The sequence below is a fragment of the Ambystoma mexicanum genome, chromosome 1p, assembly GCF_040938575.1.
Source record: "Ambystoma mexicanum isolate Mex_15411 chromosome 1p, UKY_AmexF1_1, whole genome shotgun sequence".
NCBI classification, from domain to species: domain Eukaryota; kingdom Metazoa; phylum Chordata; class Amphibia; order Caudata; family Ambystomatidae; genus Ambystoma; species Ambystoma mexicanum.
Genome location: NC_090921.1, coordinates 407,668,847 through 407,690,999, shown reverse-complemented (window position 1 = coordinate 407,690,999; position 22,153 = coordinate 407,668,847). Strand labels below are relative to the sequence as shown.

At 49.2% G+C, this 22,153-nt stretch overlaps 1 protein-coding gene and 3 non-coding genes across 5 annotated transcripts in view; 3 read left to right on the top strand and 1 right to left on the bottom strand.

Annotated features, from left to right (window-relative positions):
- Nucleotides 1-22,153, bottom strand: part of LOC138571570 (tetraspanin-33-like) — a 935,706-nt gene that overhangs the window by 485,504 nt on the left and 428,049 nt on the right. The window lies entirely within an intron of this gene.
- On the top strand, nt 1,249-1,320 carry TRNAW-CCA (transfer RNA tryptophan (anticodon CCA)). Its single transcript has one exon. It is a non-coding gene; the product is annotated as a tRNA-Trp (tRNA).
- TRNAW-CCA (transfer RNA tryptophan (anticodon CCA)) lies at nt 8,815-8,886 on the top strand. Its single transcript has one exon. It is a non-coding gene; the product is annotated as a tRNA-Trp (tRNA).
- On the top strand, nt 16,381-16,452 carry TRNAW-CCA (transfer RNA tryptophan (anticodon CCA)). Its single transcript has one exon. It is a non-coding gene; the product is annotated as a tRNA-Trp (tRNA).

The following is a 22,153-nucleotide window of genomic DNA, read 5'->3' as shown; positions in this document are numbered from 1 at the left end:
ACATGTGACATCCAGGCTGGAAGTGGGAGATGTCCTTGTGAAGTTTTGCCTACAGCCAGCAAATGTGACTGCCTTGGGCTGACAATTTCCATGAAGACAAATTGGCTCTTCAAATGTCACTGGAGGTTTGTAGGTGAAACATAATATACATTGCTTTTGGTCAACCCGCACACATGTTTTGTTTTTCTGACATTTTTCGTTGAGCAGTGATATATTTTTTTCAGTTTTTGACTTTATGAAACCATTTTTATTTGCCCACACCTGTGCAGGCCGTTTTTGTTTTCAATGTGTACAAATCATGTTTTCCATGTGACAGGGATCTTTGATTCCTCCTTCATTTGTAAATTAAAATGCTGCTTGTCTGTTGGTCATGACGGGTAGGCCCCTTCCCACGTGGCTCTTTAATTTAACTTGAAAAACCACAACAAAGGCCATGCCGTTTTTGTTTCAGTGTTTAAAATCCTGCCATTCATGTGAAACAGACTTCTGTTCAGGGCCTTTAAATGCAACCCATAGGCAAAATACAGGCAAACCTCCTAATTTGCATATGGCTTGCTCCAACAGAAGTGATGTCACACAAAAGGACATTACAAGGAGCATCATCAGTTTTTGATACTTGGAGGAACCACGGAAGTGACTTAGAATGAGTTGCCATAAGCAAGCCAAGGGGCAAATAACTTTGTTGTGCAAAATACCCAAATTAGCACTATTATTATATATGGAGCACCTTTATAGTCATTAGGCCTTGTTTTATAATAGCATGATATAATAACATAAGCTATTAACATTGCCACACACCCTAACTAGGGCCCCCCCTCTATTTCCAATCCCACTTAAAGCACTGGGTGGGAGTTATATAAAAGTGCAATATGAAATGGGTTACTGTTGCCGAGATAACCCCCATGTGAAAGATCATCTGTGGCACAGGTGCTTTTGTGTATTTTCCGGGGTTATGTAATATTTAGTATCCCGTGCATTTGCATCTCCCCCAGTCTTCGGCTGTTTCCGTCGCTGCAGGTCTAACCTGGGTAGTAATAAAGTGAAGCCTCTGCAGACCGAGCTGTGCTGAGCTGCGACCATTGGGGGGACTGGAAGGGCACGGGGCGCACAACATTACATAACACCGGCGGCCTGACTGTCATTTATCTCGCGCACAAGGCAGAGTGTGTTGGGCGTTATATTTGTTGTGTCCATGTATGCGCCCTCAATGTCACCAGTCCACAGAGTGTGGGCACTTTCCTGAGGCGGGACCTCGTGGCGCAACGGTAGCGCGTCTGACTCCAGATCAGAAGGTTGCGTGTTCAAATCACGTCGGGGTCAAGTCTGCCTTGTTTTTTGTATCGCAATATGAAAATGTATTTATCGTAAATTGTGAGGTCGTTTTTAGCCAATACTGCACAAAAGTCATGCACAGACGTGTTCCTCTAGAAACGGACCCCGGTCTCTAACCATTGCTTCTTTTTTATTGTACACTTAGCCGGTAAGTATCACAGCCCCCCGCCCCCACCACCTCCCACCACCAGAGTCCCTGCCTTCAGGCAGCAATTATAAAAAAAAACGAAGGCATGCAGGAGTAAGGGAGAGTTACACTCCCAGGAATAGGAGAGGCATGAACAAATGAAGGAATAGAAAAGGGTTCCTGTCGAGGAGGTTGATGCCCTCATATGCAAGCATTGGATGAGGAAGAGGGGCGTGGGGGTAATGGGGCAGATATGCCAAGGGCACGTTTTTTCTGTTTGTTTGCATACATGCCAACATTATCCACTCCATTTGGGAGGCAAAGTCCAGTTCTGGGTTTATAATGGGGACATCCACGACTACGAGTCCCAGAATGCAAAACGAAAACCTGGAATTGACTGGTGTCTCCCAAAAGCAATGGATATTGTTCTCATAAATGTGTGTATCTGGTCGAATTGCCACCATTCTGAAAGGAGTTGTTGGACAAAGAGAAGAGGACACGTGGAAACTCAGACCAGGGTTTCATGGACTGGTTTGCAAACGGGAGGAGCAGGAACGCACGTGTCTGTGTTGCTATAGGATCTCCATGCATTCCTAAACATCATACATATAAACAAGCTCTATATCCATGCGTGCTCTGCTATCACAGCGTGACATCTACTCAGGAAACAATTGCTCTCGCCCGTCTATGTGGCGCAATCGGTTAGCGCGTTCGAAAGGTTGGTGGTTCAAGCCCACCCAGGGACGAGTTCTTTTTCTACCTCTTGGAGCCTCCCTTTTCCCCATTAAACAGCAACGTCGGATACTGAGAGCAGAGAGGACCCACAATGACGCTGCCTCCATACTGATACACAAAGTATTTATAGCAGCGGGTGCGTCTGCACCCCAAACGGCTTTAACATCTGAAAACGGTTTGCTAATGGTGTAGGGGTGACCGGAAACATGTGGGCATGAGGGTGTGCGGCTGATATCTGTGCTCATAGACAATAGATGTGGCCTGACATGGCACCAATATCCCGCAACATGTGGTGGGCAGTGGGGCTCCTAGCAGCACTGTGCACTTCTCCCCTGGCACTGGGTGCAGCAGTACTGCCCTAAAATGCACCAACGGCCTGAGAGAAGGGTCCTATGAAAAAGCCTCTGTTCCTAGTGAGGGAATAGCTATCGCTCTGACATATAGGGCACAAAAGACCCCGCGGGCCACGCAGCCTTCTCTGATCTGGAGTCAGAGGCTTGCGCCACGAGGTCCCTTCACAGACATATAGCGCAATTGCAGGTACTAGGGACACTGATGCGGCAGGTAACCCAAGTACACATAAAATAACAAAGTATTCTGCCGCGGAAGCGAGAGCAGAGCAAAGCAGCCAGGGCGCAGCAGATGTAGGAAATACTCAAAAGCCACTGAGCCACAGATGATTCTTCACATAGGCCATGGTGGTGGCCAGGCCCGGCTGAAGATGTGTCGGGCCCATTGTACATGATGGTTGGCCATCTGAGGCTCCCGTGGTGGGGCATCAGGCCCGGCCTTAGGAAGGGGGCGAGCCGGGCGAACGCCCATGCCGCCACGCCCCCCGGGGCGCCTTTAGCCCCCCGCTCCAGGTCGGGGAGTCTTTCAAGGGTTCCCCCGAGCTAGCGTGGTGGGAGAAGGCACGCTGTTGCTGTTGGAAGCGCCTGCGCTCTTGATATCAAAAGGCGCCATTAGCCCCCAACCGCGCCAGCTCGGCAGAGTCTTTCAAGGGCTGAGCTGGCATGTTGGGAGAAGGCGTGGCAGGCGCTCATTGTTGTTGAATGCGCCTGCGGCAGCGGACCGCATTTAACAACAATAGGGTGCTAATGCACCCATTTATATCATTACCTCCTCGCTGCAGCGAGGAGGTAAAAAAAAAGTGGCACACCCTGGCCCGCCCCTCCTCCTCTTCCCTCTCCATCTGTGCTTGCTGACCCTCCTTTAGCCACCCTCCCACCATCCTTCTTGTCCTTTCCTCTTTTCACCCCTGACGAGGTTGCTCGACAAGTCTGATCTATGAAAGCCTCTTCAAAACAGGTTCATCCCAGTTCCTCTAAAAGCATCAAGGACCACATTGACACCTTCGCTCCGGCCCTTGCTGATTTTTGTAACCACTCCTTTGCCTCTGGATCCTTCCCCTCCCCTCTGAAGCACTCCTTTGTGCATCCTCTTCTCAAGAAACCCACAGCTGATCCTTCTTGTCCAGCTAACTATCGCCCAATTTCCATTACTCCCTTTCTTGGCAAACTCCTGGAAAAGTTGGCCATCTCTCAGCTTTGACTTCATTCCAATTCTGTTGGCTGTCTCCATGACCACCAGTCTGGCTTCAGAGCTGCCAGAAGCATGGAAACTGCTCTCCTAAACATCCGTGAAGATCTGCTCACCTACCTTGACTCTAACATTCCCTCTGTCCTCATCCTCCTCGATCTCTATTCTGCCTTCGACACGGTCAACCATACCATCCTGCTCAACCGTCTCCGTGAAAACTTGGGTATCACTGATCAGGCTCTGGCCTGGCTGACCTCTTTCCTCTCAGATCGACCCTCCCAGGTCCAACTTGGGTCCTTCCTTTCATCTATCTTCCTCTCTACCTGTGGTGTTCCCCAGGGGTCTCACCTCTTGCCCTAGCTTTTCAACCAATACCTGGCTCTCGCCCACTGCATTGCCATTTTCTGCTCAAATTTCCAGTGCTACGCTGACGGCACTCAACTCATTTTCAGGCTGCCCTCTGCCACCTCCTCTCCCTCTCTCATCTCTGATTGCCTAACTGCCATTCAAGATTGGTGTGCCGCCAATGATCTTTGTCTGAATGCCAGCAAGACGGAGATCCTCCTCATCGGCAAACCTTCACCACCCTTTCCCCTCACTCTCTGGCCGGCCTCCCTTGGCACTCCTCCTACCCCCACCTGTGAGGCTAAGAACCTTGGGGTCATCTATGACTCCACCCTTTCCTTCTCCGCCCACATCTCTGAGGTCTCTAAAAAGTCAAATTTCAGACTGCACCTATTCAGAGGTACTCTGCCTTTCCTCTCCTTCCCCCAGAAGCTCATGGCATCTCAAGCTCTGGTTCTCTCTAGCTTGGACTATTGTAACAGCCTCTTTCTAAATCTACCTGCCTCTACTCTGCGCCCTCTGCAACTAATTCAGAACAGGACTGTGAGACTTGTCCTTGGCCTCAACCCCTGGGATCGTATCTCTCCAGCTCTGAAATCTCTTCACTGGCTCCCATTGGATGCAAGGATTATATTCAAAACCCTCTGCATTGTCCACAAGGCTTTCTGGGGCCTGGGTCCAAAATATCTTCAGCTATCCCTCCGCAAATACCTCCCCTCTCGAGCTCTTTACTCCTCTAACTCCAACTCACTCAGGGTCAGTCGTTTTTCTAGGAAACGAGCTGGGGGTAGATCTCTGTCTTCGGCTGGGGCCTCCTTCTGGAACAGCCTCCCTGTCACTCTAAAACTTGAGGAGAACCATCTCCGGTTCCAGAAGCACCTCAAGACCTTCCTCTTTTCTTCTGCCTTCGCTCCCCCTCTCCCCTGCTGATCTGTTCTCTCTTGGCACCATGCACCTGGCCACCCTCTGGCTTTTGGGCCCAGGTACCTGCTCATCCTGTCACCCTCCCGCACTGCCTCCGGGCCACCCCTTGCACTGGGGTCTGTATCTGTACCCATACAGCCCCCCCTTTTTCTTCCTGCACATATCGGACCTATCCTGTCTGCTGCCTTAAACCTAGCACTTGCAAATTTCTGGCTGCATTACCACTGTTTGTTGCCTTTATTATTTATTTATTGTTATTTATCTGTTTCTCCTCTGCTTCGCACTTTCCACCTCACCCCCCTTCCATGCACTTTTCCTCTCCCCCCTCTCCCATGCACTTGCGTGTTCTCAATGTCACTGGGCCAAGTAAGATCGCTGTTTTGTTCTCCCCTGTTCCCCTCCCTTGCCTTGTCGAGCTCTGAAACACTTGTGTACGAGCGCGATAGAAATAAAATATCAATCAATCAATCTTGTGATAATTGGTGGCTATTAAATGTATCTTTGTCACCTTTGTAATGTATGCACCCCATGGGTGCCTCAGACTGTTTTTGCTCTAAGCAGGAGGTCCCTAACCACTATGGTTCTCCCTGCTTCTGTGCCTTTCCCCCTTTCTCCCCTGACGAGCTTTCCAGACAATTCTGATCTATGAATGTCTTGTCAAAACAGGTTCACCCCAGCTCCTCCAAAACCATCAAGGACCACATCGACTCCCTGGCTCCTGCCCTGATCGACTTCTGCAACCATTCCTTCACCACTGGAGTCTTCCCGTCCTCCCTTGTGCACTCCCTTCGGGACCCTCTTCTTAATAAACCCTCTACCGACCCGTCTTGCCTGGCCAACTATCGCTCAAATTCCATCACTCCTTTCCTTGCCAAACTCCTGGAAAAGCTGGCCATCTCCCAGCTTAATCTTCACACTGAATCTGTTGGTTGCCTCCGTGACCATCAGTCTGGCTTCAGAGCTGCCAGAAGCATGGAAACTGCTCTCCTGAACATCCGTGAAGACCTGCTCTCCAACCTTGACTCCAACACCCCCTGTGTTTTCATCTTGCTTGATCTCTCTTTTGCCTTTGATACGGTCAACCATGCCATCCTGCTCAATCCTCTCCATGATAACCTGGGGATCACTGGTCAGGCCCTGGCATGGCTGAATTCTTTCCTCTCTGATCGACATTCCCCGGTTCAACTTGGGTCCTTCCTCTCCTTTATCTCTATCTCTACCTAGGGTGTTCCCTAGGGGTCTAACCTCTCTCCCTGGCTGTTCAACCAATACCTGGCACATCTTGCCAACTGCATTGCCATGCGCTATTCCAACTTCCAGTGCTATGCGGATGACACTCAACTCATTTTCAGCCACCTCTTCCCCCTCACTCATCTCTGATTGTCTGTCCGCCATCCAGGAGTGGTGTGCTGCCAATGATCTCTTTCTTAATGCCAGTAAGACTGAGACTCTCCTCATCAGCACACCCACTCCCTGTCATTTTCTGGCCGGACTCTCTGGGCCCTCTTCCTGCTCCCACCTGTGAGGCTAAAAACCTCGGGATCATCATCGACTCCACACTCTCCTTCTCTCCTCACATCTCTGACGTCTCTAAGAAGTCACACTACCAGCTGCACCTCCTTAGAGGTATTCTTCTTTTCCTCTCTTTCCCCCAGAAGCTCACTGTCTCCAGAGCTCTGGTCCTCTCTAGGCTGGACTATTGCAACAACCTCTTTCTAAATCTGCCTGCAATAATCCCTGCCACTAGGATTGGGCAGTTACCCTTCTCTCTCCTCCCAAACCTACCCTCCAAGTCAGGATTGGTTTAGGGGTGTGGAGCAACATATGGCAATTCCCAATTGTAATCGCACTTTGTTCTCCTTTCACCTTTTTGGCAAAAACGATTTATGTATCACAACTTCATAATTTTACTAGCAACTGCCATACTAAACATATATTCTGTTTCAGCTAATCATGGGGAATTAGATAAGCGGCCACAAAATTCGTATCATGTAGCATGGCCATGTGGCACCTTTCTGTCATTTCCATAAAAATACAACAGTTATGAATATGTAAGTTATTAAGCACATCCCTAATTTCAATGTCCATCGCTCACATTTGGAACATGTTCAGATCAGCCAGAAACCTAATTTAACTGGCCCTTACAGTTCTCAGAGTTACAAGAAGATGAATTGGATATCCCCAAAATAGCCTGGAAATTACATAAGTTTCCATAGATGAAATCCATCCGCCTTATAATGGCTGTTAAAAAGGCCTAAATGATAATAGTCCTTTTAAATGAATTATGAATCTTCATGTGGGACAAATGGCCCTGACTCCTGCCTTCCGGTACCTTTGTTTTCACTGGCTCAGCCTGTGGCCAGAGGTTTTTTTTTTATCAGTCTCCTTTGTGCTGGAAGCTGGCTCCTTGAAGTGGGTGCCCCCATTTTCACAAATATTAGTCAAGCTCAAGCCAGGGGGTAACTTTTCTTGAAGTCAATGCTTTCAGAGCCAACAAGTCTGGAGAACACTGAATTTCGAAGCCTTAAGCAGGACATATTTATTGTGGTTTGTCATTAGATGGGACATGTGACATCCAGGCTGGAAGTGGGAGATGTCCTTGTGAAGCTTTGCCTACAGCCAGCAAATGTGACTGCCTTGGGCTGACAATTTCCATGAAGACAAATTGGCTCTTCAAATGTCACTGGAGGTTTGTAGGTGAAACATAATATACATTGCTTTTGGTCAACCCGCACCCATGTTTTGTTTTCCTGACATTTTTCGTTGAGCAGTGATATATTTTTTTCAATTTTTGACTTTATGAAACCATTTTTATTTGGACACACCTGTGCAGGCCGTTTTTGTTTTCAATGTGTACAAATCATGTTTTCCATGTGACAGGGATCTTTGATTCCTCCTTCATTTGTAAATTAAAATGCTGCTTGTCTGTTGGTCATGACGGGTAGGCCCCTTCCCATGTGGCTCTTTAATTTAACTTGAAAAACCACAACAAAGGCCATGCCGTTTTTGTTTCAGTGTTTAAAATCCTGCCATTCATGTGAAACAGACTTCTGTTCAGGGCCTTTAAATGCAACCCATAGGCAAAATACAGGCAAACCTCCTAATTTGCATATGGCTTGCTCCAACAGAAGTGATGTCACACAAAAGGACATTACAAGGAGCATCATCAGTTTTTGATACTTGGAGGAACTACGGAAGTGACTTAGAATGAGTTGCCATAAGTAAGCCAAGGGGCAAATAACTTTGTTGTGCAAAATACCCAAATTAGCACTATTATTATATATGGAGCACCTTTATAGTCATTAGGCCTTGTTTTATAATAGCATGATATAATAACATAAGCTATTAACATTGCCACACACCCTAACTAGGGGCCCCCCTCTATTTCCAATCCCACTTAAAGCACTGGGTGGGAGTTATATAAAAGTGCAATATGAAATGGGTTACTGTTGCCGAGATAACCCCCATGTGAAAGATCATCTGTGGCACAGGTGCTTTTGTGTATTTTCCGGGGTTATGTAATATTTAGTATCCCGTGCATTTGCATCTCCCCCAGTCTTCGGCTGTTTCCGTCGCTGCAGGTCTAACCTGGGTAGTAATAAAGTGAAGCCTCTGCAGACCGAGCTGTGCTGAGCTGCGACCATTGGGGGGACTGGAAGGGCACGGGGCGCACAACATTACATAACACCGGCGGCCTGACTGTCATTTATCTCGCGCACAAGGCAGAGTGTGTTGGGCGTTATATATGTTGTGTCCATGTATGCGCCCTCAATGTCACCAGTCCACAGAGTGTGGGCAGTTTCCTGAGGCGGGACCTCGTGGCGCAACGGTAGCGCGTCTGACTCCAGATCAGAAGGTTGCGTGTTCAAATCACGTCGGGGTCAAGTCTGCCTTGTTTTTTGTATCGCAATATGAAAATGTATTTATCGTAAATTGTGAGATCGTTTTTAGCCAATACTGCACAAAAGTCATGCACAGACATGTTCCTCTAGAAACGGACCACGGTCTCTAACCATTGCTTCTTTTTTATTGTACACTTAGCCGGTAAGTATCACAGCCCCCCGCCCCCACCACCTCCCACCACCAGAGCCCCTGCCTTCAGGCAGCAATTATAAAAAAAAACGAAGGCATGCAGGAGTAAGGGAGAGTTACACTCCCAGGAATAGGAGAGGCATGAACAAATGAAGGAATAGAAAAGGGTTCCTGTCGAGGAGGTTGATGCCCTCATATGCAAGCATTGGATGAGGAAGAGGGGCGTGGGGGTAATGGGGCAGATATGCCAAGGGCACGTTTTTTCTGTTTGTTTGCATACATGCCAACATTATCCACTCCATTTGGGAGGCAAAGTCCAGTTCTGGGTTTATAATGGGGACATCCACGACTACAAGTCCCAGAATGCAAAACGAAAACCTGGAATTGACTGGTGTCTCCCAAATGCAATGGATATTGTTCTCATAAATGTGTGTATCTGGTCGAATTGCCACCATTCTGAAAGGAGTTGTTGGACAAAGAGAAGAGGACACGTGGAAACTCAGACCAGGGTTTCATGGACTGGTTTGCACACGGGAGGAGCAGGAACGCACGTGTCTGTGTTGCTATAGGATCTCCATGCATTCCTAAACATGATACATATAAACAAGCTCTATATCCATGCGTGCTCTGCTATCACAGCGTGACATCTGCTCAGGAAACAATTGCTCTCGGTTAGCGCGTTTGGCTGTTAACCGAAAGGTTGGTGGTTCAAGCCCACCCAGGGACGAGTTCTTTTTCTACCTCTTGGAGCCTCCCTTTACCCCATTAAACAGCAACGTCGGATGCTGAGAGCAGAGAGGACCCACAATGACGCTGCCTCCATACTGATACACAAAGTATTTATAGCAGCGGGTGCGTCTGCACCCCAAACGGCTTTAACATCTGAAAACGGTTTGCTAATGGTGTAGGGGTGACCGGAAACATGTGGGCATGAGGGTGTGCGGCTGATATCTGTGCTCATAGACAATAGATGTGGCCTGACATGGCACCAATATCCCGCAACATGTGGTGGGCAGTGGGGCTCCTAGCAGCACTGTGCACTTCCCCCCTGGCACTGGGTGCAGCAGTACTGCCCTAAAATGCACCAACGGCCTGAGAGAAGGGTCCTATGAAAAAGCCTCTGTTCCTAGTGAGGGAATAGCTATCGCTCTGACATATAGGGCACAAAAGACCCCGCTGGCCACGCAGCCTTCTCTGATCTGGAGTCAGAGGCTTGCGCCACGAGGTCCCTTCACAGACATATAGCGCAATTGCAGGTACTAGGGACACTGATGCGGCAGGTAACCCAAGTACACATAAAATAACAAAGTATTCTGCCGCGGAAGCGAGAGCAGAGCAAAGCAGCCAGGGCGCAGCAGATGTAGGAAATACTCAAAAGCCACTGAGCCACAGATGATTCTTCACATAGGCCATGGTGGTGGCCAGGCCCGGCTGAAGATGTGTCGGGCCCATTGTACATGATGGTTGGCCATCTGAGGCTCCCGTGGGGGGGCATCAGGCCCGGCCTTAGGAATGGGGCGAGCCGGGCGAACGCCCATGCCGCCACGCCCCCCGGGGCGCCTTTAGCCCCCCGCTCCAGGTCGGGGAGTCTTTCAAGGGTTCCCCCGAGCTAGCGTGGTGGGAGAAGGCACGCTGTTGCTGTTGGAAGCGCCTGCGCTCTTGATATCAAAAGGCGCCATTAGCCCCCAACCGCGCCAGCTCGGCAGAGTCTTTCAAGGGCTGAGCTGGCATGTTGGGAGAAGGCGTGGCAGGCGCTCATTGTTGTTGAATGCGCCTGCGGCAGCGGACCGCATTTAACAACAATAGGGTGCTAATGCACCCATTTATATCATTACCTCCTCGCTGCAGCGAGGAGGTAAAAAAAAAAGTGGCACATCCTGGCCCGCCCCTCCTCCTCTGCCCTCTACATCTGTGCTTGCTGACCCTCCTTTAGCCACCCTCCCACCATCCTTCTTGTCCTTTCCTCTTTTCACCCCTGACGAGGTTGCTCGACAAGTCTGATCTATGAAAGCCTCTTCGAAACAGGTTCATCCCTGTTCCTCTAAAAGCATCAAGGACCACATTGACACCTTCGCTCCGGCCCTTGCTGATTTTTGTAACCACTCCTTTGCCTCTGGATCCTTCCCCTCCCCTCTGAAGCACTCCTTTGTGCATCCTCTTCTCAAGAAACCCACAGCTGATCCTTCTTGTCCAGCTAACTATCGCCCAATTTCCATTACTCCCTTTCTTGGCAAACTCCTGGAAAAGTTGGCCATCTCTCAGCTTTGACTTCATTCCAATTATGTTGGCTGTCTCCATGACCACCAGTCTGGCTTCAGAGCTGCCAGAAGCATGGAAACTGCTCTCCTAAACATCCGTGAAGATCTGCTCACCTACCTTGACTCTAACATTCCCTCTGTCCTCATCCTCCTCGATCTCTATTCTGCCTTCGACACGGTCAACCATACCATCCTGCTCAACCGTCTCCGTGAAAACTTGGGTATCACTGATCAGGCTCTGGCCTGGCTGACCTCTTTCCTCTCAGATCGACCCTCCCAGGTCCAACTTGGGTCCTTCCTTTCATCTATCTTCCTCTCTACCTGTGGTGTTCCCCAGGGGTCTCACCTCTTGCCCTAGCTTTTCAACCAATACCTGGCTCTCGCCCACTGCATTGCCATTTTCTGCTCAAATTTCCAGTGCTACGCTGACGGCACTCAACTCATTTTCAGGCTGCCCTCTGCCACCTCCTCTCCCTCTCTCATCTCTGATTGCCTAACTGCCATTCAAGATTGGTGTGCCGCCAATGATCTTTGTCTGAATGCCAGCAAGACGGAGATCCTCCTCATCGGCAAACCTTCACCACCCTTTCCCCTCACTCTCTGGCCGGCCTCCCTTGGCACTCCTCCTACCCCCACCTGTGAGGCTAAGAACCTCGGGGTCATCTATGACTCCACCCTTTTCTTCTCCGCCCACATCTCTGAGGTCTCTAAAAAGTCAAATTTCAGACTGCACCTATTCAGAGGTACTCTGCCTTTCCTCTCCTTCCCCCAGAAGCTCATGGCATCTCAAGCTCTGGTTCTCTCTAGCTTGGACAATTGTAACAGCCTCTTTCAAAATCTACCTGCCTCTACTCTGCGCCCTCTGCAACTAATTCAGAACAGGACTGTGAGACTTGTCCTTGGCCTCAACCCCTGGGATCCTATCTCTCCAGCTCTGAAATCTCTTCACTGGCTCCCATTGGATGCAAGGATTATATTCAAAACCCTCTGCATTGTCCACAAGGCTTTCTGGGGCCTGGGTCCAAAATATCCTCAGCTATCCCTCCGCAAATACCTCCCCTCTCGAGCTCTTCACTCCTCTAACTCCAACTCACTCAGGGTCAGTCGTTTTTCTAGGAAATGAGCTGGGGGTAGATCTCTGTCTTCGGCTGGGGCCTCCTTCTGGAACAGCCTCCCTGTCACTCTAAAACTTGAGGAGAACCATCTCCGGTTCCAGAAGCACCTCAAGACCTTCCTCTTTTCTTCTGCCTTCACTCCCCCTCTCCCCTGCTGATCTATTCTCTCTTGGCACCATGCACCTGGCCACCCTCTGGCTTTTGGGCCCAGGTACCTGCTCATCCTGTCACCCTCCTGCACTGCCTCCGGGCCACCCCTTGCACTGGGGTCTGTATCTGTACCCATACAGCCCCCCCTTTTTCTTCCTGCACATATCGGACCTATCCTGTCTGCTGCCTTAAACCTAGCACTTGCACATTTCTGGCTGCATTACCACTGTTTGTTGCCTTTATTATTTATTTATTGTTATTTATCTGTTTCTCCTCTGCTTCGCACTTTCCACCTCTCCCCCCCTTCCATGCACTTTTCCTCTCCCCCCTCTCCCATGCACTTGCGCATTCTCAATGTCACTGGGCCAAGTAAGATCGCTGTTTTGTTCCCCCTGTTCCCCTCCCTTGCCTTGTCGAGCTCTGAAACACTTGTGTACGAGCGCGATAGAAATAAAATATCAATCAATCAATCTTGTGATAATTGGTGGCTATTAAATGTATCTTTGTCACCTTTGTAATGTATGCACCCCATGGGTGCCTCAGACTGTTTTTGCTCTAAGCAGAAGGTCCCTAACCACTATGCTTCTCCCTGCTTCTGTGCCTTTCCCCCGTTCTCCCCTGACGAGCTTTCCAGACAAGTCTGATCTATGAATGTCTTGTCAAAATAGGTTCACCCCAGCTCCTCCAAAACCATCAAGGACCACATCGACTCCCTGGCTCCTGCCCTGATCGACTTCTGCAACCATTCCTTCACCACTGGAGTCTTCCCGTCCTCCCTTGTGCACTCCCTTCGGCACCCTCTTCTTAAGAAACCCTCTACCAACCCGTCTTGCCTGGCCAACTATCGCTCAATCTCCATCACTCCTTTCCTTGCCAAACTCCTGGAAAAGCTGGCCATCTCCCAGCTTAATCTTCACACTGAATCTGTTGGTTGCCTCCGTGACCATCAGTCTGGCTTCAGAGCTGCCAGAAGCATGGAAACTGCTCTCCTGAACATCCGTGAAGACCTGCTCTCCAACCTTGACTCCAACACCCCCTGTGTTTTCATCTTGCTTGATCTCTCTTTTGCCTTTGATACGGTCAACCATGCCATCCTGCTCAATCCTCTCCATGATAACCTGGGGATCACTGGTCAGGCCCTGGCATGGCTGAATTCTTTCCTCTCTGATCGGCATTCCCCGGTTCAACTTGGGTCCTTCCTCTCCTTTATCTCTATCTCTACCTAGGGTGTTCCCTAGGGGTCTAACCTCTCTCCCTGGCTGTTCAACCAATACCTGGCACATCTTGCCAACTGCATTGCCATGCTCTATCCCAACTTCCAGTGCTATGCGGATGACACTCAACTCATTTTCAGCCACCTCTTCCCCCTCACTCATCTCTGATTGTCTGTCCGCCATCCAGGAGTGGTGTGCTGCCAATGATCTCTTTCTTAATGCCAGTAAGACTGAGACTCTCCTCATCAGCACACCCACTCCCTGTCATTTTCTGGCCGGACTCTCTGGGCCCTCTTCCTGCTCCCACCTGTGAGGCTAAAAACCTCGGGATCATCATCGACTCCACACTCTCCTTCTCTCCTCACATCTCTGACGTCTCTAAGAAGTCACACTACCAGCTGCACCTCCTTAGAGGTATTCTTCTTTTCCTCTCTTTCCCCCAGAAGCTCACTGTCTCCAGAGCTCTGGTCCTCACTAGGCTGGACTATTGCAACAACCTCTTTCTAAATCTGCCTGCAATAATCCCTGCCACTAGGATTGGGCAGTTACCCTTCTCTCTCCTCCCAAACCTACCCTCCAAGTCAGGATTGGTTTAGGGGTGTGGAGCAACATATGGCAATTCCCAATTGTAATCGCCCTTTGTTCTCCTTTCACCTTTTTGGCAAAAACGATTTATGTATCACAACTTCATAATTTTACTAGCAACTGCCATACTAAACATATATTCTGTTTCAGCTAATCATGGGGAATTAGATAAGCGGCCACAAAATCCGTATCATGTAGCATGGCCATGTGGCACCTTTCTGTCATTTCCATAAAAATACAACAGTTATGAATATGTAAGTTATTAAGCACATCCCTAATTTCAATGTCCACCGCTCACCAACTCTCACATTTGGGACATGTTCAGATCAGCCAGAAACCGAATTTAACTGGCCCTTACAGTTCTCAGAGTTACAAGAAGATGAATTGGATATCCCCAAAATAGCCTGGAAATTACATAAGTTTCCATAGATGAAATCCATCCGCCTTATAATGGCTGTTAAAAAGGCCTAAATGATAATAGTCCTTTTAAATGAATTATGAATCTTCATGTGGGACAAATGGCCCTGACTCCTGCCTTCCGGCCCTTTGTTTTCACTGGCTCAGCCTGTGGCCAGAGTTTTTTTTTTATCAGTCTCCTTTGTGCTGGAAGCTGGCTCCTTGAAGTGGGTGCCCCCATTTTCACAAATATTAGTCAAGCTCAAGCCAGGGGGTAACTTTTCTTGAAGTCAATGCTTTCAGAGCCAACAAGTCTGGAGAACACTGAATTTCGAAGCCTTAAGCAGGACATATTTATTGTGGTTTGTCATTAGATGGGACATGTGACATCCAGGCTGGAAGTGGGAGATGTCCTTGTGAAGTTTTGCCTACAGCCAGCAAATGTGACTGCCTTGGGCTGACAATTTCCATGAAGACAAATTGGCTCTTCAAATGTCACTGGAGGTTTGTAGGTGAAACATAATATACATTGCTTTTGGTCAACCCGCACACATGTTTTGTTTTCCTGACATTTTTCGTTAAGCAGTGATATATTTTTTTCAATTTTTGACTTTATGAAACCATTTTTATTTGCACACACCTGTGCAGGCCGTTTTTGTTTTCAATGTGTACAAATCATGTTTTCCATGTGACAGGGATCTTTGATTCCTCCTTCATTTGTAAATTAAAATGCTGCTTGTCTGTTGGTCATGACGGGTAGGCCCCCTTCCCACGTGGCTCTTTAATTTAACTTGAAAAACCACAACAAAGGCCGTGCCGTTTTTGTTTCAGTGTTTAAAATCCTGCCATTCATGTGAAACAGACTTCTGTTCAGGGCCTTTAAATGCAACCCATAGGCAAAATACAGGCAAACCTCCTAATTTGCATATGGCTTGCTCCAACAGAAGTGATGTCACACAAAAGGACATTACAAGGAGCATCATCAGTTTTTGATACTTGGAGGAACCACGGAAGTGACTTAGAATGAGTTGCCATAAGTAAGCCAAGGGGCAAATAACTTTGTTGTGCAAAATACCCAAATTAGCACTATTATTATATATGGAGCACCTTTATAGTCATTAGGCCTTGTTTTATAATAGCATGATATAATAACATAAGCTATTAACATTGCCACACACCCTAACTAGGGGCCCCCCTCTATTTCCAATCCCACTTAAAGCACTGGGTGGGAGTTATATAAAAGTGCAATATGAAATGGGTTACTGTTGCCGAGATAACCCCCATGTGAAAGATCATCTGTGGCACAGGTGCTTTTGTGTATTTTCCGGGGTTATGTAATATTTAGTATCCCGAGCATTTGCATCTCCCCCAGTCTTCGGCTGTTTCCGTCGCTGCAGGTCTAACCTGGGTAGTAATAAAGTGAAGCCTCTGCAGACCGAGCTGTGCTGAGCTGCGACCATTGGGGGGACTGGAAGGGCACGGGGCGCACAACATTACATAACACCGGCGGCCTGACTGTCATTTATCTCGCGCACAAGGCAGAGTGTGTTGGGCGTTATATATGTTGTGTCCATGTATGCGCCCTCAATGTCACCAATCCACAGAGTGTGGGCACTTTCCTGAGGCGGGACCTCGTGGCGCAACGGTAGCGCGTCTGACTCCAGATCAGAAGGTTGCGTGTTCAAATCACGTCGGGGTCAAGTCTGCCTTGTTTTTTGTATCGCAATATGAAAATGTATTTATCGTAAATTGTGAGGTCGTTTTTAGCCAATACTGCACAAAAGTCATGCACAGACATGTTCCTCTAGAAACGGAACCCGGTCTCTAACCATTGCTTCTTTTTTATTGTACACTTAGCCGGTAAGTATCACAGCCCCCCGCCCCCACCACCTCCCACCACCAGAGTCCCTGCCTTCAGGCAGCAATTATAAAAAAAAACGAAGGCATGCAGGAGTAAGGGAGAGTTACACTCCCAGGAATAGGAGAGGCATGAACAAATGAAGGAATAGAAAAGGGTTCCTGTCGAGGAGGTTGATGCCCTCATATGCAAGCATTGGATGAGGAAGAGGGGCGTGGGGGTAATGGGGCAGATATGCCAAGGGCACGTTTTTTCTGTTTGTTTGCATACATGCCAACATTATCCACTCCATTTGGGAGGCAAAGTCCAGTTCTGGGTTTATAATGGGGACATCCACGACTACAAGTCCCAGAATGCAAAACGAAAACCTGGAATTGACTGGTGTCTCCCAAATGCAATGGATATTGTTCTCATAAATGTGTGTATCTGGTCGAATTGCCACCATTCTGAAAGGAGTTGTTGGACAAAGAGAAGAGGACACGTGGAAACTCAGACCAGGGTTTCATGGACTGGTTTGCACACGGGAGGAGCAGGAACGCACGTGTCTGTGTTGCTATAGGATCTCCATGCGTTCCTAAACATGATACATATAAACAAGCTCTATATCCATGCGTGCTCTGCTATCACAGCGTGACATCTGCTCAGGAAACAATTGCTCTCGCCCGACTCCGTGGCGCAATCGGATAGCACGTTTGGCTGTTAACCGAAAGGTTGGTGGTTCAAGCCCACCCAGGGACGAGTTCTTTTTCTACCTCTTGGAGCCTCCCTTTACCCCATTAAACAGCAACGTCGGATGCTGAGAGCAGAGAGGACCCACAATGACGCTGCCTCCATACTGATACACAAAGTATTTATAGCAGCGGGTGCGTCTGCACCCCAAACGGCTTTAACATCTGAAAACGGTTTGCTAATGGTGTAGGGGTGACCGGAAACATGTGGGCATGAGGGTGTGCGGCTGATATCTGTGCTCATAGACAATAGATGTGGCCTGACATGGCACCAATATCCCGCAACATGTGGTGGGCAGTGGGGCTCTTAGCAGCACTGTGCACCTCTCCCCTGGCACTGGGTGCAGCAGTACTGCCCTAAAATGCACCAACGGCCGGAGAGAAGGGCCCTATGAAAAAGCCTCTGTTCCTAGTGAGGGAATAGCTATCGCTCTGACATATAGGGCACAAAAGACCCCGCCGGCCACGCAGCCTTCTCTGATCTGGAGTCAGAGGCTTGCGCCACGAGGTCCCTTCACAGACATATAGCGCAATTGCAGGTACTAGGGACACTGATGCGGCAGGTAACCCAAGTACACATAAAATAACAAAGTATTCTGCCGCGGAAGCGAGAGCAGAGCAAAGCAGCCAGGGCGCAGCAGATGTAGGAAATACTCAAAAGCCACTGAGCCACAGATGATTCTTCACATAGGCCATGGTGGTGGCCAGGCCCGGCTGAAGATGTGTCGGGCCCATTGTACATGATGGTTGGCCATCTGAGGCTCCCGTGGTGGGGCATCAGGCCCGGCCTTAGGAAGGGGGCGAGCCGGGCGAACGCCCATGCCGCCACGCCCCCCGGGGCGCCTTTAGCCCCCCGCTCCAGGTCGGGGAGTCTTTCAAGGGTTCCCCCGAGCTAGCGTGGTGGGAGAAGGCACGCTGTTGCTGTTGGAAGCGCCTGCGCTCTTGATATCAAAAGGCGCCATTAGCCCCCAACCGCGCCAGCTCGGCAGAGTCTTTCAAGGGCTGAGCTGGCATGTTGGGAGAAGGCGTGGCAGGCGCTCATTGTTGTTGAATGCGCCTGCGGCAGCGGACCGCATTTAACAACAATAGGGTGCTAATGCACCCATTTATATCATTACCTCGTCTCTGCAGCGAGGAGGTAAAAAAAAAAGTGGCACATCCTGGCCGCCCCTCCTCCTCTTCCCTCTCCATCTGTGCTTGCTGACCCTCCTTTAGCCACCCTCCCACCATCCTTCTTGTCCTTTCCTCTTTTCACCCCTGACGAGGTTGCTCGACAAGTCTGATCTATGAAAGCCTCTTCAAAACAGGTTCATCCCTGTTCCTCTAAAAGCATCAAGGACCACATTGACACCTTTGCTCCGGCCCTTGCTGATTTTTGTAACCACTCCTTTGCCTCTGGATCCTTCCCCTCCCCTCTGAAGCACTCCTTTGTGCATCCTCTTCTCAAGAAACCCACAGCTGATCCTTCTTGTCCAGCTAACTATCGCCCAATTTCCATTACTCCCTTTCTTGGCAAACTCCTGGAAAAGTTGGCCATCTCTCAGATTTGACTTCATTCCAATTATGTTGGCTGTCTCCATAACCACCAGTCTGGCTTCAGAGCTGCCAGAAGCATGGAAACTGCTCTCCTAAACATCCGTGAAGATCTGCTCACCTACCTTGACTGTAACATTCCCTCTGTCCTCATCCTCCTCGATCTCTATTCTGCCTTCGACACGGTCAACCATACCATCCTGCTCAACCGTCTCCGTGAAAACTTGGGTATCACTGATCAGGCTCTGGCCTGGCTGACCTCTTTCCTCTCAGATCGACCCTCCCAGGTCCAACTTGGGTCCTTCCTTTCATCTATCTTCCTCTCTACCTGTGGTGTTCCCCAGGGGTCTCACCTCTTGCCCTAGCTTTTCAACCAATACCTGGCTCTCGCCCACTGCATTGCCATTTTCTGCTCAAATTTCCAGTGCTACGCTGACGGCACTCAACTCATTTTCAGGCTGCCCTCTGCCACCTCCTCTCCCTCTCTCATCTCTGATTGCCTAACTGCCATTCAAGATTGGTGTGCCGCCAATGATCTTTGTCTGAATGCCAGCAAGACGGAGATCCTCCTCATCGGCAAACCTTCACCACCCTTTCCCCTCACTCTCTGGCCGGCCTCCCTTGGCACTCCTCCTACCCCCACCTGTGAGGCTAAGAACCTCGGGGTCATCTATGACTCCACCCTTTCCTTCTCCGCCCACATCTCTGAGGTCTCTAAAAAGTCAAATTTCAGACTGCACCTATTCAGAGGTACTCTGCCTTTCCTCTCCTTCCCCCAGAAGCTCATGGCATCTCAAGCTCTGGTTCTCTCTAGCTTGGACTATTGTAACAGCCTCTTTCTAAATCTACCTGCCTCTACTCTGCGCCCTCTGCAACTAATTCAGAACAGGACTGTGAGACTTGTCCTTGGCCTCAACCCCTGGGATCGTATCTCTCCAGCTCTGAAATCTCTTCACTGGCTCCCATTGGATGCAAGGATTATATTCAAAACCCTCTGCATTGTCCACAAGGCTTTCTGGGGCCTGGGTCCAAAATATCTTCAGCTATCCCTCCGCAAATACCTCCCCTCTCGAGCTCTTCACTCCTCTAACTCCAACTCACTCAGGGTCAGTCGTTTTTCTAGGAAACGAGCTGGGGGTAGATCTCTGTCTTCGGCTGGGGCCTCCTTCTGGAACAGCCTCCCTGTCACTCTAAAACTTGAGGAGAACCATCTCCGGTTCCAGAAGCACCTCAAGACCTTCCTCTTTTCTTCTGCCTTCCCTCCCCCTCTCCCCTGCTGATCTGTTCTCTCTTGGCACCATGCACCTGGCCACCCTCTGGCTTTTGGGCCCAGGTACCTGCTCATCCTGTCACCCTCCCGCACTGCCTCTGGGTCACCCCTTGCACTGGGGTCTGTATCTGTACCCATACAGCCCCCCCTTTTTCTTCCTGCACATATCGGACCTATCCTGTCTGCTGCCTTAAACCTAGCACTTGCAAATTTCTGGCTGCATTACCACTGTTTGTTGCCTTTATTATTTATTTATTGTTATTTATCTGTTTCTCCTCTGCTTCGCACTTTCCACCTCTCCCCCCCTTCCATGCACTTTTCCTCTCCCCCCTCTCCCATGCACTTGCGCATTCTCAATGTCACTGGGCCAAGTAAGATCGCTGTTTTGTTCCCCCTGTTCCCCTCCCTTGCCTTGTCGAGCTCTGAAACACTTGTGTACGAGCGCGATAGAAATAAAATATCAATCAATCAATCTTGTGATACTTGGTGGCTATTAAATGTATCTTTGTCACTTTTGTAATGTATGCACCCCATGGGTGCTTCAGACTGTTTTTGCTCTAAGCAGAAGGTCCCTAACCACTATGCTTCTCCCTGCTTCTGTGCCTTTCCCCCGTTCTCCCCTGACGAGCTTTCCAGACAAGTCTGATCTATGAATGTCTTGTCAAAACAGGTTCACCCCAGCTCCTCCAAAACCATCAAGGACCACTTCGACTCCCTGGCTCCTGCCCTGATCGACTTCTGCAACCATTCCTTCACCACTGGAGTCTTCCCGTCCTCCCTTGTGCACTCCCTTCGGCACCCTCTTCTTAAGAAACCCTCTACCGACCCGTCTTGCCTGGCCAACTATCGCTCAAACTCCATCACTCCTTTCCTTGCCAAACTCCTGGAAAAGCTGGCCATCTCCCAGCTTAATCTTCACACTGAATCTGTTGGTTGCCTCCGTGACCATCAGTCTGGCTTCAGAGCTGCCAGAAGCATGGAAACTGCTCTCCTGAACATCCGTGAAGACCTGCTCTCCAACCTTGACTCCAACACCCCCTGTGTTTTCATCTTGCTTGATCTCTCTTTTGCCTTTGATACGGTCAACCATGCCATCCTGCTCAATCCTCTCCATGATAACCTGGGGATCACTGGTCAGGCCCTGGCATGGCTGAATTCTTTCCTCTCTGATCGACATTCCCCGGTTCAACTTGGGTCCTTCCTCTCCTTTATCTCTATCTCTACCTAGGGTGTTCCCTAGGGGTCTAACCTCTCTCCCTGGCTGTTCAACCAATACCTGGCACATCTTGCCAACTGCATTGCCATGCTCTATCCCAACTTCCAGTGCTATGCGGATGACACTCAACTCATTTTCAGCCACCTCTTCCCCCTCACTCATCTCTGATTGTCTGTCCGCCATCCAGGAGTGGTGTGCTGCCAATGATCTCTTTCTTAATGCCAGTAAGACTGAGACTCTCCTCATCAGCACACCCACTCCCTGTCATTTTCTGGCCGGACTCTCTGGGCCCTCTTCCTGCTCCCACCTGTGAGGCTAAAAACCTCGGGATCATCATCGACTCCACACTCTCCTTCTCTCCTCACATCTCTGACGTTTCTAAGAAGTCACACTACCAGCTGCACCTCCTTAGAGGTATTCTTCTTTTCCTCTCTTTCCCCCAGAAGCTCACTGTCTCCAGAGCTCTGGTCCTCACTAGGCTGGACTATTGCAACAACCTCTTTCTAAATCTGCCTGCAATAATCCCTGCCACTAGGATTGGGCAGTTACCCTTCTCTCTCCTCCCAAACCTACCCTCCAAGTCAGGATTGGTTTAGGGGTGTGGAGCAACATATGGCAATTCCCAATTGTAATCGCCCTTTGTTCTCCTTTCACCTTTTTGGCAAAAACGATTTATGTATCACAACTTCATAATTTTACTAGCAACTGCCATACTAAACATATATTCTGTTTCAGCTAATCATGGGGAATTAGATAAGCGGCCACAAAATCCGTATCATGTAACATGGCCATGTGG